Raw genomic sequence first — 19761 nt, 5'->3', positions numbered from 1 at the left:
GTATAATGTACAAGAAACCAAAAGACGAATATAAAAAATTTCAACAAATAATATGGGGGTTTGACTCATTTGGTCTCTACGAGAGATATTCCTCACCCTTTGACACTTATCACAAGATTTGCAGAACAAATATGCATCCTTAAAAAGAGTAGGCCAATAAAAACCACTTTCTAACACTTTACGAGCCGTCCGCTTTGGACCACAATGCCCTCCACATGCAAATAAATGACAGAAAGTCAAAATAGAATAAAACTCACATGCACTTACACACCTTCTTATCACTTGGTCCGAGCATTGCCTCCACAGGTAGGGGTCATCCCAAATATAGTGCTTGGCGTCACTTTTTAATTTATCTCTTCTAGCCTTTGGCCAATCTGCAGGTAATTGGTTTGCTACCAAAAAATTGACAATATCAGCATACCATGGTGCCGACGAATTAATGGCTAAAAGTTGCTCCTCGGGAAATGATTCTCTCAACGGTAGATCTTCTTGATTTGTGAGCAACCGGCTTAAATGGTCAGCCACCAAATTTTCGGCTCCGCTCTTGTCCTTGATCTCTAGATCGAATTCCTGTAGGAGCAGGATCCACCTAATCAGCCTCGATTTTGCATCTTTTTTCGCCAGCAAGTACCTCAAAGCTGCATGATCAGAGAAAACAATTACTTTTGCACCCAATAAATATGACCTAAATTTTTCTAGTGCAAAAATAACAGCTAGTAATTCTTTTTCCGTCGTGGAGTAATTAAGTTGGGCTCCACTTAATGCTCTCGACGTGTAGTAGATCGCGTGTGGCACTCTTCCAATTCTTTGCCCCAAAACGGCCCCCACGGCATAGTCACTCGCGTCGCACATGATTTCAAACGGAACGCTCCAATCTGGTGGTTGAATGACAGGCGGCGATGTCAACGACTCCTTCAATTTATCAAAAGCCACCTTACATTCATTCGTGAAATCAAATGGCACGTCCTTTTGCAGTAACTTGAACAGGGGTGCTCCTATCTTTGAGAAGTCTTTGATAAACCTCCTGTAAAATCCTGCATGACCCAAAAATGAACGCACTTCCCGTACACATACGGGGTAAGGTAGAGCAGAAATAAGGTCTATTTTAGCTTTATCTACCTCTATTCCCTTAGCCGACACAACGTGTCCTAAGATAATGCCATGATCTACCATAAAGTGACATTTTTCCCAATTAAACACCAAATTCGTCTCTATGCATCTTTTCAGAATTAGAGCCAGATTCTCAAGGCATTCATCAAAACTGTCCCCGTATACACTAAAATCATCCATGAACACCTCAATTATTTTTTCCACATACTGAGAGAAAATACTTACCATACACCGTTGAAAGGTTGCTGGAGCATTGCAGAGGCCGAAAGGCATCCGGCGGTAGGCAAACGTACCAAATGGGCATGTGAAGGTAGTCTTTTCCTGATCTTCCGGTGCGATCGCGATCTGAAAGTAACCTGAAAAGTCATCCAAAAAATAATAGTAAACACGACCCGCCAACCGTTCTACCATCTGATCAATAAAAGGGAGGAGAAAATGATTCTTTTTAGTCACAGAATTTAGCCTCCGGTAGTTGATGCACTGACGCCACCCAGTAGCTCTCCTGACCGGGACCATATCACCCTCCTGGTTCTCCTTCACGGTCACTCCCGCCTTCTTCGGGACCACTTGGACAGGACTCACTCACGGACTATCCGAAATAGCGAAAATGATCCCTACCTCCAGAAGCTTGAGTATCTCCTTTTTCACAACTTCCATCATCAGAGGGTTCAATCTTCGCTGTGCTTGCCTCACCGGCTTTGCATCATCCTCGAGTCTTATCCGGTGCATACACAAGGACGGGTTAATCCCTTTAATATCGGCTATGCTCCACCCAATTACCTCCTTATGCTCCCTAAGGATTCGTACCAGTCTGTCCTCTTGACTTGGAGATAGGTGTGCAGAGATGATCACCGGAAGTGTCTCCCGGTCTCCTAGGAATGCGTACTTTAGATGCTTCGGGAGAGGCTTTAGTCTAACTCCGGTGCCTGCACAACTGAAAGAAGCAACTTCGTCTGAGTTTCTGGCACAAAAAGAGAAGTAAGTTCATACCTTGGGGATACGGTGAGTAGTGAATGTAAGGCCTCAACAGCATGGAGCAAATCTTCCCTTAGGTCCACATCAAGAGTTACACCCAACTCCAGATGCTTGATTAGAGCCACTTCCAATGCGTCTTTGCCATCTAATTCGAAAGTTTCCTGCACAAAAGGCTCAATAACGCTCAAAGCAAAGACCGAGTTAGATTCTTCTGGATACTTCATCGCCTCAAAAATATTGAAATTCACAGTTTCACCATCAAATTCCATTGACAAAGTACCCTCATTCACATCTATCTTAGTCCTGGCAGTGCTAAGAAACGGTCTACCTAACAAGATAGGTGACGGGTTTAATGATTTTTCATCTCCCATGTCCAAGATATAAAAATATGCAGGAAAAACTAATTCATTTACCTGAACCAGAACATCTTCAACTAGCCCCTCTGGATATGCATTTGTGCAATCAGCTAGTTGGATTATGATGGCTGTTTCTTTAAGTGGCCCAAGATTTAAAGAAGCAAAAATGGTCTTTGGCATCACATTGATTGACGCTCCTAAATCTAACATTGCTTTTCTAATCGGTGTATTCCCTATCTTACAGGGGATCGTGAACATACATGGATCTCCACACTTGGGTGGGAACTTTCTTTGGAGCATGGCTGACACGTTTTCTCCCACCACCACTCTTTCATCCCCTCTCAATTTCCTTTTATGGGTGCATAGATCCTTGAGAAATTTCGCGTACTTCGACACCTGCTTAATTGCTTCCAACAAGGGGATGTTGATCTCCACTTTTTTGAACACGTCCAGGATCTCTTTTTCCTTCTCTGCCTTCTTCGTCTTTGCCAACCTGCATGGGAAAGGGGGTAAAGTAGATTTAACGGGTAATGATGGTGTAAGAGTTACCCCAGGACCTCCACGAATGTGTCCTTCTTCCTCTATCTCCTTTTCGATCTTGTCTTCACTTTTACTTTTCAAGTCCGTGACCCTTGGCCCCTCCACTTCCTTGCCACTCCTTAATGTCATTGCACTCACATTTTTGGGATTTGCCTCAGGTTGCGATGGCAGTTTCCCATAGACGTGGGACTCCAGGCGATTAATGGCGGTTGCCATCTGACTCATGCGAGTCTCCATGTCTTTCATGCCCGCTTTGGTATCCTGTTGGAACTGGGTGGTGCTCGCGACTAAGGACCTAGTCTCTTGCTGGAGTTGGGCAGTAGTCGTGACTAATGTCCTAGTCTCCTGCTGGAGTTGAGTGGTGGTCGTAGTCAAACTCTTGACAATTTCCTCCAAAGAACTTCCTGAGTTAGAGGGCGAGGGCTGAGACTTCTGTTGCCAAAGTTGCTGAAATCCTTGTGGATGATTGGAGAATGCATTTTGTGGCCTATTACCATAGCTGAAATTCGGGTGATCTCTCCAACCCGGATTGTACGTGTTGGAGTATGGGTCGTACGGTCTACGAAGCGCGGGCACGCCTCCAGCCATGTTCACTTGTTCAGCCCCATCTTCTTGCAACATAGGGCATGAGTCAGTATGGTGGGCCATATTTGTGCAGATTCCACAGGCCTTTACTTGGGGCACATTCCCCACAGCTAATTGTCGAACAACGGATGTGAGCTCCGATAACTGTTGCTGAATAGATGTTGACTCCACCTCATTAACCCTGCGGGTAGGGTTACTCTCACGGAAGCCAAACTGTTGAGAATTCTCTGCCCTAGCTTCAATAAGCTCCCATGCTTCCTTTGGTGTCTTGTTTGCCAGTGCTCTCCCACTCGCAGCGTCAATGATACTCCTATCAGTTGATTGGAGTCCTTTATAGAAGTATTGGATTAACAGTTGTTCACTAATTTGATACTGCGGGCATCTAGTGCACAACTTGTTAAATCTTTCCCAATATTCATACAAGAACTCCCCGGAATACTGTTTAATGCTGCAGATTTCCTTCCTCAAACTCGCAGCCCTGGATGCAGGGAAGAATTTTTCCAAAAACTTCTTCTTCAACTGTGCCCATGTGATAATACTACATGCTGGTAGGTAGTACAGCCAATCTTTAGCTGCATCCATGAGAGAGAACGGAAAGACTCTCAGTCTAATTTGCTCTTCAGTGACCTCAGGAGGTTTCATACTAGAGCAAACCACCTCGAACTCCTTAACGTGCTTGTGGCGTTCTTCACCAGAGAGACCATGGAAAGAAGGTAAGAGGTGAATCAGCCCCGACTTCAGTTCGAAAGCAGTATTCTCAGCCAGAGTGGGGAATGTGATGCATAAGGGCTGGTGAATCAGCTCCGGGGCAGCCAGCTCCTTTAATGTTTGGGTGTTGGCCATGCTTACTTCGTCTTCTACCGACTCGTTTGCAATAAATAAGGGCCCTTCTTTTCGTCTCTTGGTCTCTTGCCTCCGCCTACGCGCTGCCTTCTCAACCTCATGATCGTATACTAATTCACCTGTGCGAGAAGAATGGGGCATAAACTAGCAAAAATACCAAGAAGAATAGAATAAAATAAAAATAAAATAAATACTGAATTTGAAAAGAAACAAATAATCCAAACGCCAACTCCCCGGCAACGGCGCCAAAAATTGACAGGTGCCGAACCTGTGCAATAATAATTACTAAAAAGTCCTAATTACCACCACAAATAATTATAGAACAAATCCAAATACTGGAGCAGGGACCCTAGGTGTGCAATAGGTTACTTGATTCACCATATTCCCGAAGAGTTTGCTTGATCCGATATACCAGATTAGTTTGTAAGAGTATTACTTTTGTGTACAATGGCAAGTAGGATCGATTTCACAGGGAGCGGGTAGGAAATTATTTCTTTCCAAATTAGTAGAATGGAATTGGGGGATTTTCAATGGGAGGCAAACAATTAAAATAAAAATAAAGCGAACTAAATTCAAAACCAACTCACAAAGCACAATTCACTAAAAATAGCAATTAATAAAATTCTACCCAAAGATTCAACTGCTCAGGCACGGTCCAATTAAATGCTCATCGATCCAAAGGTATTTCATCCATTCATCACTAGGTTGGTTATAGTTATCAATAAGCTCTGACAACCAGTTCTTCTTTACTTTTTCGACAGTTAAGGTACGACCATTAACTGCTTCCCTAACCAGATAACAACCCTAGGTACGACCATAGGAATTTAATTACCCAATTGCATTAAAGCTAGAAGAACCCAACCCTAACCAATAAACACGCTAAGAGGGTTTATTTAAGCTAGATCTTGCGTTTCCCCATCATAAAGCCAATTATGGTGGTTGCCACGGGGTGTTAACTAAATGAACAATTACGGATTCTATTTAATTAACGTGGCAGTAGGCTATTAAATTAAATCAAATACCCGACCGTTGATATTCAATTAATACAATACCCATGAACAATTAATTCAGGAAACGCACGAATAGCAATAAATTGAAAGAAATAATGAAGATTCGATTAGATCTCACAGATATTATAGACGGCGCCTTCGCGTCAACCTTTGGGTAGAGGAGAAAATTAGCCGCTCCATATCGTGTCGATCCCACGTGATTTAATTGAATTCATTCAATTAATTGCCGAAGAGGTTGGAGGAAATAAAGTAACGCAAAGCCAAAGCCGCAAGTTAAATTATCTACTAAGAAGAGACAAAAGCTCTCACGATGAAGCTCGCGTGGTTCTGGCTTCGTGTTGAAGCCGCCAGTACAAGCCAAAAGCTACGCAGAAATTATCCAATGAAAAGTCAAAAGGGGCAAGGACGTCTAGCGCCTGGGAAAAGGAAAAACTCAAACTCCCGTAGGGAAGAAAGAAAGAAAAAGCAAACGTCTCACAAATCTTGCAGAAGTAAATCTAAAGCTAAAAGTAGCACCCCCCGGGTCCCTTTTCTTGTTGTCTTATATAGCGCCGCAGGGGAAATTCACGCGGAGCAAAGCTCTTCTCTTCATTGGAGTTTTTATCCCGCGTAGCTGGTCCATGTGGACCTAATTTCCTCATTCTCATTGGAGTTTCTTTTTAATTGAAGCCACCAGGAGCCAAGTCACGTCTGACCCAATTGATTGAAGCAAAAGCTAGCCTTTTGGAGTTTTAATCCCATGCTCCTCGCGGTTCACGTGGACCAGGGTCCGACTTTTCGGTAACGTCTACCTTTTAAGGCGTGGCCACGCTCTGAGATGAAGGATCTTCTGTAAATTTGCCTCAAGAGATCATTTTTAATGCCGGCCACCTATAATTCATACAAATATGAAATATAAGTTAAACCTCAGTACTTAGCACAGTAAATAGCCAAAATTAGGACAAAATAACACTGCAAAACGTGCCAAATAACGGCTCTATCAGATACATATATATAGATAGAAATCAAATCCTTTGCGTGTGTCGATCACATCCATAATTTTGAAAGTAACATCGTTTATAAAACGATCAGTAGTAACAAGTGGCAAGCAATTTAAAAGCATCTTATTGATAAATGAACGTGGAAAATCATTCAATCATAAATCGTTTCGTCTCAATTCACAAGTCTCTTCATATCCATTCATAAGTCATTCCATATCAGTTCATAAATCCATTCATAAGTCTCATTTTACATCAGTTCATAAATCATTTCATATTAACTCATAAATCATTTCATATTAGCTCATAACAAGTACATGTGATGACCGGCTACTGAGTACTCAATCTAGAGATTAAACCCCTTCTAGGTGGGCGACCAATAGGTTTCATGACTACCGATTGGCCTCTTTCATACATGGGTCAGTCGACCGGACTTTATACCAGGCTACCATGACCTTGCCAATCGGCCAGACTTTATACCAGGCTACCATGGCTTTGTCAATCGGCCGAACTCTATACCAGGCTACCATGATCTTGTCAATCGGCCGAACTTTATACCAGGCTACCATGACGATTAGACAGGATTATAACCCCTATCATCTATTCCATAACTGTTTTGAGCTTTACTTGTCAAAAATTCATTCCACACGTCATATACATAAATCTTTGATTTCATAAAAGATTCAACTCGTTTGGTATATAATAACATATCAAAACATTTCAAATAAGTCACATGGTCCATTTTTATATAGTAAAAATATAACCTTCACAAATATCCAAGTAAAGCATTTAATCAAATATATTTCGAGTCAACACAACAAAATAAGATTGAAACAAAACTTTCATTTTTGCACCTTTGAAATCTCAGAAGGGTAAGTACCATCTACCTTCATCTGGCTGCTCGAGTGGAACTACCTTAGGTCTCTTAAACTGGTACCGTACATATCAAATGCATAGACTTCCTAATTTGTTACTTCCTATAAATACATAATATACGAACTCTGAGTAAGTCGAAGATTCATGTTTAGACCATTGTATGAACCCTAACAGCATTTCCCCTAAATTGGACGATTTCCATTTTTAGAAAGTTTCTATTTTTAGAAAGTTTCTTAATTTGGAAAGTTCGTCTTTTTGTAAAGTTTTATAATTTTAAAAGAAAGTAATTATTCCTAATCATGTTTATTATCTTGACTATTATCTTATTATACATATCTATAATTTATAATTATTCATTATTATTATTGTCGTCCTCGTCATCGCTACTTTATTTTGTAACCATTTATATATATTTGTAAATTAGTTACTATTATCCTTTGCTTTACTTCCATTTTTTTGTGCATGTGTAGATGTTATTATTATTTATGTCTATATGTGTATTTATTGATTTATTATTATAATTATTGTCTTAGTTTATTCCACTTGTATTTATATTTTCATTTAATTTTTGTTTATATCTTTAATTTACTTCACCTATATCTATGTTGTTATTATTATTACTATTATTGTTATTATTATTATTATTACTATTAGTGTTATCATTAGTATCATTATTATTATTATCATTATTACGATTTTACACGTTTCGTCCAACAATTTAGGACTTATGCTACATTGTACAAATTGATCTAGTAAGGTTAGATTAAGATATTTTAGATTTCTATTTAATTATTTTAGACTTAATCAATTAAGTATAAACTTAGATGACTAAATCTTGCAACTCTAAAAATTATTTTTAGCTTGGGTTTTGAAATTTAATACCCATGATAAGTTATAAAGGTGAGTTAGTTATATTTAAAATTTATCTTCTGAACATTCACTAAACCTGTATTATATTTTGACCCAAGTATACTTGCCATATATATATATATTTTTTAAATTATTTTTATTACGATTTTCTTTTATTCATAATATATATATATATATTTTTTCCTTCTTTAGCTAGTGAAAAGAGGGGACCCTACTTCCGCTATTTTTCTTTTCCTTTACCTTTTGGCCAACCTTTGTTAATTGTCTCTGTCGCCAGCACTTGCTGGCGACTCTTTTTTTTTTTTTTTTTTTCTTTTTCGGCCAACCTTTCCTACTTGATCCATGTCGCCAGCCACTTGCTGGAGACTATTCTCCTTTTTTTTTTTTTTTGCATCGTTGAAGCTTGGCTTCAACAACTTTTCTTCTTTTTTTTTTTCATAATAACTTTCCAATAGATTTCGGTAAATCGTATTCATCCCATAATAAAAATTTAATACCTTAATCCTACTAATTCAGATACGAATCCTCCTAAATCTCATATACAAGCATATATCTCCATATATAACATAATACATATCCGTAAAATCTTTAGAATAATTAATCCGACTAATAGAACTTAAAAGAGAAGTTTCACATGAATTTAGGACTTACAGGTTTAGGGGCCTAGTCGTCTGATCGATTGACGGTGTCGCTTGCTTCTCCTTCTCTACTCTCTGACAGCTTTTGCTCTAGGGGAGGCAGATAATGAAAGGTAGGAGAGATGTTATTTTTTTTTCTCTTTGTTGTTCTGATAGGTATGCTAAACCCTAATAACCACCCACTAGTAGGTGATTTAGATATGAGTTTTAACTGTTGTAAACTATTACCCTTTCTTATCCCATCCTATCCCTCAATTAACCCTTTAACCTAACCTGCAATTATTTTTGCTTTTACCAAGGGTAAATTACCATTTAATTTAATTGGGCAAGATAATGAAAATGAGTCCCAAAAATCCAGGGTTTTACAGATGATGCAATTATCTGATCCAGACATCTAAAAAGATTTGCCTCATGCTGCTTTTCACGTTCCTGAGAAATTGACAACATAATTTTCTTTGTAGTATACCATCGAAAATTTAACGAAATGCTTACAAGAGTATAGTTTAGTTGTTCCTCTTTCCAGCTACCACGGCCAGCATGTCCTCTTCAAGCCTTAAAAGTTACAATTTCATAATTTCATGCCTGCTGGACGGCTTGATCCGATCGGACTGAATATCATTTTCCTTTGAAAATTAGTGCGGCTTTAAGCTAGAGTTGGGAATTATTGATGGAAGGAAAAGAAAGAAAAAGAAAAGGCTAAAGTTGGGATGGGATGGACCAAGGCGGCATGTTATTTAACAAAAAACCAAGGAATATATTTTTGGGAAAGTATTGAAAAGGCAATTTAATAATGAAGGAGAAAGTTCTGTACAATCATGGTTAAAAGTAATTACATACTTTGCGTGATTACATTCAATACAGAGACTAGTACATTTTCGTGCATGATTTAATGCATAATCATAATTCATTCCCTTCATAATAATTTGATAGAAGTTATACACTTCTTATTAAGAAAGCACCCAATGCGTGTGCAGTTTAGAAATAATTATTAATTTTTATGAATATATTATTTTTATTTTTACAAACTTTAAATTTTATATAAATTCTTCAGTAATTTTTTTCTTTAATACAGTCATAATTAATTTGGTAGTTACAATATTTAAGAGAGTTATGTGAGATGTCGGGTTCGAGACTTTCCAATTATAACAAAAAAAATTAATTTATCATTATCATTGGGAGTTATGAGAGATTATATTAGCAAATGTGATTAGGTGGTTAAGGTAAAAATTAATATTTTCAGGGCAATTGAAAGTTTAAAAAATGACGCAAAATGTTTACCCCAACTCCCACCTTTCTTCCTTTATTATTGTATAGATACCTACTTAGCACACATATTATGATACTTTTCCCTTATCACTCTACAGATAATGGGGAAGTTACAAAAGTGAAAAAACTTTTTTAAAGTGGTTTAGTTGTGATTCAGTTAACTTTTTGTCCATTAAATCATACTTTTGTATTCCATTAAATATTTATTTTTTATTTTGTCTAACGGGGCACTCATTAATATATATTTTAGGCATTAAATTTTTTTGAAAAGTAAAGTTAATTAGAAAAAGTATATAAACATAAGGGATGATAATAATTGTTAAAGTAATATTAACAGGGAAAGTGTCAAAATGTAAGAGAAGGTAATAATTGTTAATATATACATTGATATGGTAGATTGAATGCAATTTGACTGTATTAATGAGTATCTATTGGATACTTGTTAGAATAATTCTTTTTTTTTTTTCCTAGTAGGTTTAGTTTGCCGATCTTCTCTTCGAGACAATTTGGTTCAGACTGCACATCTTTTGGGTTTTAAACTTGCAAGTGTAACAAAAAAGATTCATCTACATTGCTCCAGTGCCACCATCTAGTTCCTCTTTTGAATGTCAACAACTTACAATTTAACGTTAACCAAAAGAACCATATCCTTGTACTGGTAAACAGGATTCGAGACTTTACAAATTGAGTTGTTATCCAATTCAAATTAGTTGTGTAATTACTATTGTATTTGGTATAAATTCATACAACTTTAGTGTAAAACTTGAGCTCGTGATTTATACAACTAAATTTGTGTAAAAAAATTATAATTTCACTGAAATTATACGAGTTCACACCAAATGTTGTTAGATATTCACAACTGATTTAAACCGGAGGGCTCCAAATCCATGGTAAATGGATGTGTGAGGACCCGTAAAATTTTTTTAGTTTATATTATATTATTTTATTTATTTTGCATGCATTTTCTTTACTTTATTTTACTATATCAATTTTCCAAAGATTTTTATGAGTGAGTATAGTTTTTAACTCATTTTCCTAGTATAAGATAGTTCATGTTAAGTTTGAAGTGTATTATTGGCGCGTGACCCACTAGTGTGCTAAGTGCGATAAATTTTTGATGATTAGTTGAAGTTTTGTATAAAGGGATATTACTGTACAAGGTGTTAGAAGATAGTTAGAGGTTAGCTAGATAGATTAATGATTGGTAGACAAAAGGATGAGATTTGAACCCTAAGGTGTCATTTGTCACAAAATCATTGGAAGTTGGATTTTTGACCAAGGTTATTAACTTTACTAAAATCAGATTTTTGACCAAAAATTGCTTCACTTTCTTGTCTCCTTTGGCCGAAAATATTGAGAGAAAAACCAAGAGAGTTCTTCATCTTCCACTTCAATTTCTTGTCCAAATCTTGAGTTCTAACCGATTAAATCGCAAACTACTCCATAAAAGTGCTAGTTAAGGTAGTTTCCAAGGTGTTTGTGGAGCTATTTTGGGAGGAAGAAGCCTAAGCTACCATCTTTCTTGTGGGTATAAGGTAACTTGCCAAGAAAATCCCTCTTTACTTTTAATAATTGCATATTAGTGGATTATAGTTGTTAAATAGGTAGTTTTGTGAGAAAGTTCATGGCTTGAGTTAGGGTTTGGTAAATTTCAGATTTATTGGAGATTTTTCTACCCTCATGTGATGATTAATGATTGGTCATGGAATGATAGCTTTGTTATGTGTAAAATGAAGCTAATCTATGCTAATTTTGGTTGTCTACGGAAAGTTTCAGCTTGTGGAGTAAAATTCCAGCTTAGGGTTTCCATTTGTAGTAATCTGTCCTGGTTTTGCACTGTATGTTCATCCTTGAGGGAGGCCAAATCAGCCCTTGCTCAAAACATGAAAGTTGTAGGTAATTGAGTTAGCTAACTACTGGTAAAATTTCAGTTCAATCAGAGTACTGTAGCTTGTGAAATGACCAAAATACCCTTGACTGGCCACAAGCCTTGTTTCACGGACAGTTTTCTGTTCTCTCTGAGATTTCGATTTTTGACCATGAAAATGCATGATTTGGCTTTAGAGGTCTTCATAATAAATGTAAGTATATGTCTTGGCTTCGAAACGACATAAGATTCGTCTCAATCCGATAAGTGTAGCTTTAGTTGTGGTTATCATGCCGAAAGGTGCGTGAAACTTGATATTTATAGAATTTCCTTTGTTTGACATGATATTTGTAACCTAAGGCTTGGACTTGAGCACGGAAACTATCTTTGATGAATGTGGAGCTCAATTGTGATTGATTTTGGAGCTATTAATTGGCTCAAATTGATGGGTATTGTGGCCCTATTAGATGTGTTTTATTGCCTATGAATCGTATGTGCAATTGTGGTTGGTTTGAAATCAAATTTGGTGTGGATTGTAGGATGGAAAAGTAAGAAAATTTAAAGGAAATGCTGTCCAATTTTTTGGGGGAAGTTGGCTCCTTCAAGTGTGAGTGGATTCTTGGTAGAAATGAAGGGGCTTTTGGGTTGTTAGTGTTCCTAGGTCCTTATGCTACCTTTTCGTCCAAAATCACATTTTTGTATCCTTGCAGTAGTAATTAAACTTGGTTAGGCATATGACTCGGAGTCGAGCCTAAATTGTGTAATCCGTTCCCTGAGTTTGTGGATGTGGAAATCATAACTGTTTTGCCTTGGTTATTTTAGGGTTTCTTGGTGATTAAAGCATACTTTGGGAGGGAACCCTTGAAGTTATTTTTGCTCGAATTGGTGAGTGTACCACTCCCCTCATTTATTGCTTAATTGGATTTCTGTACATGAAATCTATGATTTGAATGACTGTACTATCTGTTTATTCTGTTCGAGACGAGGGTGTACTTTATCACACTCATTCTCTTGTTCTGTATGCCTATTTACTATGTATACTTGAATCTGTTATCTGTATCTGAGTCTGTACTGACGTTGTCTGGAGGCTTGTATCCCACGACCCTTCTGTGATTTTTGAGTTCAAAACCTGTGGTTAGTTACTCGAGTCGAGCCGGCAAGGGTCTGGTCGATTAGATAACGAGTTACGGTAGTCTGTTTCTGGAAAGTTTTTGGGTATTGGAGACTCTGGAATTTCAGTATATTCGAGTATTACCACTTCTGTTTCTGTTGAGGTGTTCTGGCCCGGTAAGGGGTATGTTTGGTGGACAAAATTTGGTGTAAAGTGGGGTCTACGGATAGGGTTATTCTTTATACGTTGACGGAGAGTCAACGGGTTTGGATCAAATAATGCAATGGGAACTTTGGGCTCCCGAGAACCACCTGTATCCTTTCTATCTAAAGTGTTTGTTTATTTTCCTATTTGATATGCACATGTGACTAATTGAACATGAAGTTCCATGATTCTTGACTGTTATTATTTTGGTACCTCATTGAGTGTAACCTCACCCTCTTCCCGTTATTTTTGTTTTCCTTACAGGGGACAAACTTTGAAATCATGGTTTTGGAAGAAAGGGTCGAGCTAGTGTATAGGTTATTTTGTTAAGCTCTTTTGCAACCGAAACCCTAATTGTATTTTGAACAGTATGAATACTTTGGCTTGTACTTTAGTTAATTTGTTCAAGACTCCAATGTAATAAGTATTTAACCTTGTTTTTTTTTTTTTTAAGTGTATTCCTTTGAGATGTTATTCTTCTATGGCTTTGGTGAATGTTTCTTGTAACCGTTGGACGATCGGGCGAGCGCGGCATTTGAAAAATTTTGGGTTAGCCACTGCCTTTAATCCGGCCAACTTCCGGCCGGATTGTGACGTGGCCATTTTCGTTCGTTTTCCTTTCGTTGAGGTGTTTCATTGAAGTTCCGTATCACCGTATGGTTTGGTAAGTTATATTTTATCTTGGTGGTCTCCAATTGTTTGTTTTCTTTGGGTTCTATTGCGCGTGATATAGGGTTGGTGTGATTCGACTCCGTAGTCCTGATGAGAGTTTGACAGGCAGTCCGCCGAACCCTTTGGTTCGCCTTAGCGGAAGGTGGGGCTGTCACAGGATGTCTTATGTTTCACAATTAATTTACATCATTCATATAAAAAAAAATCATTGAATATCCATTATCTGCTTCCCAATGCTGTTCATCCCCCGTATTGCAAAAACAATTATCACCCTCGTTAATCTTGTATTATCAAAACCTACATGGAATTGCTTGTAAACCAACCAAATAATGCCTTTAACACTTGGGTGTCAAAACAGCATCAGCTAATTTGAATGTCCAAGAATTGCTTGCAAACCAACCAAAGTAATAATGGTTTACAACTTGTAATAATAGTAATCAACTTGCAAATCTCCTGCAATTGGTTAATCTCCTGCAATTGGTTGTAAGCTAAAGACATCAATATTGAATTCACTCTTAAATGTATAAACGATAATCAGTGATGTGAATGTCCAGCAACTACTTATTAACTAGCCAAAATCGGATTAGCAATAAACAAGTTTCTTCCAAAGTTTTGTCTCTAAAAGTAATTCACATTATATGATCAAAATGTTTTCAATCGGCTAACTCATAACAACTCAGCCATCCATTGTTTTGCAATTATTCAAAAATCAAATATATTTACAGCAGCTAAATAATGATCAAAACGGAAAATTTTTCTTTAAAGTGTTTTTACATACTCTTACACACAACACTGCCATGACGATTTCTAAATTGTTCTGGCATAACGATTTCTAAATTGTTCTTGAACAAGACTAATTCAAACCAAAAGTTTTATTTGCCAATTAAGAAATTATAACAGCCCTAATCTACCAATTCGATTTGGATGATTAGAGAGTTATGATTATTGCTAATTTTCTTCTTATAGCAGTCATTAGATATTGAGAATTTCTGCACAAGTATGGAAAAAAGCAAATGCCTTTTGTATCCCCTTGTAATTACAACAAACAAAGACAAAAAAGATTCCAATATCTATGAATATTCTAAAAATCCAAGGACATACTTGATACTTTCATGATATGAGGAAAAAAAATTTTTTTAATTATCAACCAACATGTAGAGCGGTGGTGATTCGGAAGGAGGAGAGTTGAATTAGATAATTTCAAACGAAAGAGCGTGAGGGAAAGATTTTCAATTCAAACTTTCTATTTATACTGAAAGAAAAAAAAAAAAAAAGACTAACAAGCAAAACTTCAATAAATCTGGAATTTGTAGGATCGCATAAATTTTCACTTTCCAAAATGTTGAAGAAGTTGGGACCTTATTTCTCTATGTTGGGTTTCATTAAAAATTTTATAGAGTTTTTTTTTTTTTTTGAATACAGTAAGCGGAAGGGTCCAAAATCCCAACTACGTGTTCTCCAAATGCGGTCATGCTATTAGTCCTTAATTTTCACTTTTCTTTGTCGGACACGAAACGGTACTGTTTTGTGGGGCTCAACTAAAAACCATGTCGTGGCCCCATCCTGACCGTCCCATTACAGTAATCTAATCTTGGCCGTGAAATTGTTTGAAATGGAAAGTGCCTCAAATTGTGAGGCCCCCGATGCGTCGGGGAGTCTCTTGCATAGCTGCTACTCCATTAGAAGAATTTCTCGTTTACACAGACAGACCAGTCTGATAGACAGATCTTGGTATGCTTGCTCAAGTAAGAGATCAAAATTCTGGATCTGGAAATGGATATTCCCAGCTGGGATATCATAGGTTTTTTCTTGCGTAAGTTACCGATTGGTGGTGCATTCGTACGTGAAAGAATCTCTGATTGGGAGTTTTTGAGGTTTATTTGGGAAGCAATTCACAAGCTGGTGAGAGATGAACATGCAGAGCGGGTGCTGCTTAATATGGGATTCAAGATCGAAGCTGCAGCCCAGGAGATTGGCCGGGAAGTGCTATCCCTGGTGGACGACGAAATTCTCCAAGATTATTACAAGAAAACCTGCAATGTGATCGAAGAGATCGGAGAAGCTGTTGAACATCTTTTGGTTTTATCCGGGAGGTCGTCGTGTCGACTGAAATCACCATCCGATGTTTCTTTTTGGTTAAAATTTTTAGCCACTGTAGCCGGGATTGTGGCGAGTATGCGGTTGGGCGACCCAGTCAATGCCCTGGTGGCAGAGCTACGCTTGATCCGGAATTACATGGAAGATGTATTCAGGGATCTCGACTTCCCAGCAGCAGCAGCAGCAGGAGCAAGTGGTGATGATGTAAATATTATCAATGATTTCGTGACTCGTGTTGCATCTGTGGTGGTACGCACTGCAATCCACACTTTTAAGTGCCAGATTTACTGCAGAAAAACGAATGACCGAATCAAAGAGGAAGAAATCATTAATCTAACAAAACCTCTAGTGAATTTGCAACATGAGATTGATCCTACTAATCCCGGATTCATGGAGTTCCATCTCCATTTCCTTGTAGCTCTCCATAAAATTGGAGGAGTTGAGCCCAATTTTTGCTTTCGTTATCGCTATTATGTTGTCCCTAGAGTGAGGATCGGAGATCTTGGAGACAACTATTATCGAGTTATCTATGAGCGGTTAAAGCTTTTAGTCTTCACCAAACTGGAGGAGGACGAGGAAGAAGAGGATCAAACGGTGCCAATTTTCTTTGCAGAAGTTCATTCGGTGCTCATGGAGACGGGATCTCTCAAACAGACGCTGCTAAAAGCTGAGCCTAGACCTTCTGAGCTGCGTATAAATGTTTGTCTTCTCCTGACGGAGCTTTTCCTCAAGGGGATGCTTCACCCTAACATTCAAGGGAGCACTTTCCAAATTAAAGATCTGCTCAATCGTGCTAAAGATGATGCTGATCGGATGACAAAAGAATTGATAAAATGTTTGGGAGAACATCCTCATGGAAAGGCAGAGTATAATGCAGAATATGGGAATAAGACCGCGGCTCTCATTCAACAAGTGGACCACAAGGTCGCATCTCTCCATCAGTTATTTGAGGCCGAGAAGATAACAGAACCCACGGTGAGGAACTCAACTCTGCTATTGCTTCTTAACATTGTTGCTTTCAAAGCAGAAGCCTCATTTAAGAAGTTATCAATTGAGAGTAGTAGGGCAGCAAATTCCGTGGCTTATCGGAAAGATCAAATTGCACTACTCGCGCGGCTTAATCTTTTCACACTTCTCTGCAACCAGCTAAAGAAGGAGACACAGGACATGGACTTGATCTTCCCACAAACTGAAACTTTTGATGCAGGGATGACAGGACCCATCATCAATATGATCATGTCATCTTCTCAGCTGCTAGATAAGCAGAATCATCTCAGGGCAAAGCTTAGAGAGCTAAGTCCCCAATTTCCATTTTCTGATATTCCCAAGACTTACATGCCAGGGTTCATTGATTTCCTCGTCAGAAACCTAAAGGAGCTGCTGAAATATGATCCTGCATCAATTGAACAAGTCAGGAATTACATAAAAGAGATTCATCTACATTTCGAGTCATTGGGTTCCTTTCTCATGAAAGTTTCGGAGTCGGATATTGAGGACAATCCAGAACTGAAAGATTTTGGTGTTCATGCTGCCAATATAGCATATAAAATTGAGCATGTTATTGACTCAATTGAGGTTGATGCTCAATGGCAGCACTTCTTTTTGGTTTATGATCTGCTAGAGGAGTTAAGGATTGTTAGTAAACAAGCCTCTAGTATTCAGTTGACAACCTCGGATGCCAGAGTCCTAAGTAGCAAACACATCATCCAGGTTCCACCCAACATGATGTCACGGGCAGCAATCAATGAAATGGTGGTCGATCTCAGAGATGAAGAACAATATGTGATTGATCAACTCATCAAAGGATCCCCACGGCGTGGCATTGTTTCCATTATTGGAATGCCTGGTATTGGTAAGACAACTCTGGCTTGGAAAGTGTTTAACCATCCAAATGTTATGTATTACTTTCATTGTCATGCATGGTGTACTGTTTCACAAGTATATGAGAAAAGAGAACTGTTGCTGGAGATTTTACGTGGCATTCTCGGGCTTACGGATGAAATTCGTCAAATGACTAACGAAGATCTCCAATTAAAATTGCATCAGTGCTTACTAAGAAACAGGTTTCTCATTGTTATGGATGACGTGTGGGATGATGGAGTTTGGAATGAGTTAAGAAATTCATTCCCAGATGAAGCCAATGGAAGCAGAATTTTGATTACAAGCCGCCTTCGTGATGTGGCCTTGCAAATTGAACCAGATAGTGATCCTCATTCTCTACGCTTATTTTCTGATGATGAAAGTTGGAACTTGTTAGTAGGGAAAGTTTTCCATGGTGAAGGTTGTCCTGAAGAATTGTTGCTAGTTGGTAAGGAAATTGCCAAAAAGTGTAAAGGATTGCCTCTTGCTGTTGTTGCAATATCTGGTCTCCTCCAAAGGATCGAAAGGAGCACAGAATCGTGGGGGAAAATTGCAAAAAGCTTGATTGCTGAAGTTATGGAAGATCCAAAAGCTCGGTGCATGGAAATCTTAGAATTGAGTTACAAACACTTACCGGGATATCTAAAACCGTGCTTTCTTTACTTGGGAGTTTTCCTTGAAGACAAGGATATTCCTGTTAGCAAGTTGATACGGTTTTGGCTTGCTGAAGGTTTCATTCATGACTCTGAGTTGAAGAGCTTAGAAGGTATTGCCGAGGGTTACTTGATGGAGTTGATTAGCAGAAGCCTGGTGGAAGTCTCCAAAAGAAGATCCAACGGAACGGTCAAATCATGTCGCTTGCATGATCTGTTACGTGATTTTTGTCAGTTAAAAGCCAAAGAAGAGAACTTTTTCAAGTTAATAACCAGGTCTGATGAGCCATATGCTTCTTTTCCCAGCTCAGATTTTGGTTTTGAATTCGATTTTGGCCATTATTCTGATCACGTAACATATGAATCCTATCGGTTGTGCATATTTTTGAAGCGAGTTCATTTTTTTGAATCAGTGCCTTTTGGGCTGGGCACCCGTTCTATAATATTCTTTCCCTCAACTGATTCAGAGCCTAGATGTCCTTACAACATCTCACTCATTTGTCACAACTTCAAACTTCTGCGCACGTTGGATTTTGAAATGATCAACATTGGTATTACCTTTCCTGTTGAAATAGGACTATTGGTTCATTTGAGGTATTTGGCGGTTAGTGGGTATATGCGTTCTATTCCACAATCCATAGCCAATCTCCGAAAATTGGAAACTTTTGTTGTGAAGGGGTTACGTGGTCAGGTTGTCTTACCAGACAATATGTGGAGCATGGCAAGTTTGAGGCATCTTCATGTGAACATGCATGTTGCTTTCAAGTTGGGTGATAAGGAGTTTGGCGGCTGCTGTGAGTTGGGAAATTTGGTTAGCTTTTCACGTCTCTCTCTTTCTTGTGGTGAAGATACAGAGAACATAATGAAGAGGTTGCCAAATCTTCGTAAACTGAAATGCATATTCTTTCACCCACGGGATTCTTCCCAGAATTGTGGTCAGTTTCCAAAACTGGATTCTCTAACTCGTTTAATGTCACTCAATGTATTTTACGTTGGGAGAGCAATCACCAGTGAATTCGTTCTCCCACCAAATCTGAGGGAATTGACTCTTTCAAACTTCCACCTACCATGGAGCCGCATCTCAACAATTGGGAGACTGCCCAACCTGGAAGTTCTCAAATTACTTCTTGGTGCCTTTAAGGGGCTGATATGGGACATGGAGGAAGAACACTTCAAGGAACTTAAATTCTTGAAGTTAGACAATCTGAACATCTGTCAATGGAATGCTACTTGTGATCACCTTCCCAAACT

At 38.3% G+C, this 19761-nt stretch overlaps 1 long non-coding RNA gene across 1 annotated transcript; it reads right to left on the bottom strand.

Moving 5' to 3' along the window:
• Positions 1-5669: 5669 nt before the first annotated feature.
• Positions 5670-9475, bottom strand: LOC140038627 (uncharacterized). Its single transcript, XR_011842203.1, has 2 exons — positions 8794-9475; positions 5670-6289 (listed from the first exon to the last, which is right to left on the bottom strand). It is a non-coding gene; the product is annotated as an uncharacterized lncRNA (long non-coding RNA).
• Positions 9476-19761: the final 10286 nt, after the last annotated feature.

The sequence above is a fragment of the Coffea arabica genome, chromosome 3e (assembly GCF_036785885.1).
Source record: "Coffea arabica cultivar ET-39 chromosome 3e, Coffea Arabica ET-39 HiFi, whole genome shotgun sequence".
Lineage (NCBI taxonomy): Eukaryota > Viridiplantae > Streptophyta > Magnoliopsida > Gentianales > Rubiaceae > Coffea > Coffea arabica.
Note: the sequence above shows the minus strand (reverse complement) of the source record. Positions and strands in the feature narration are given on the sequence as shown.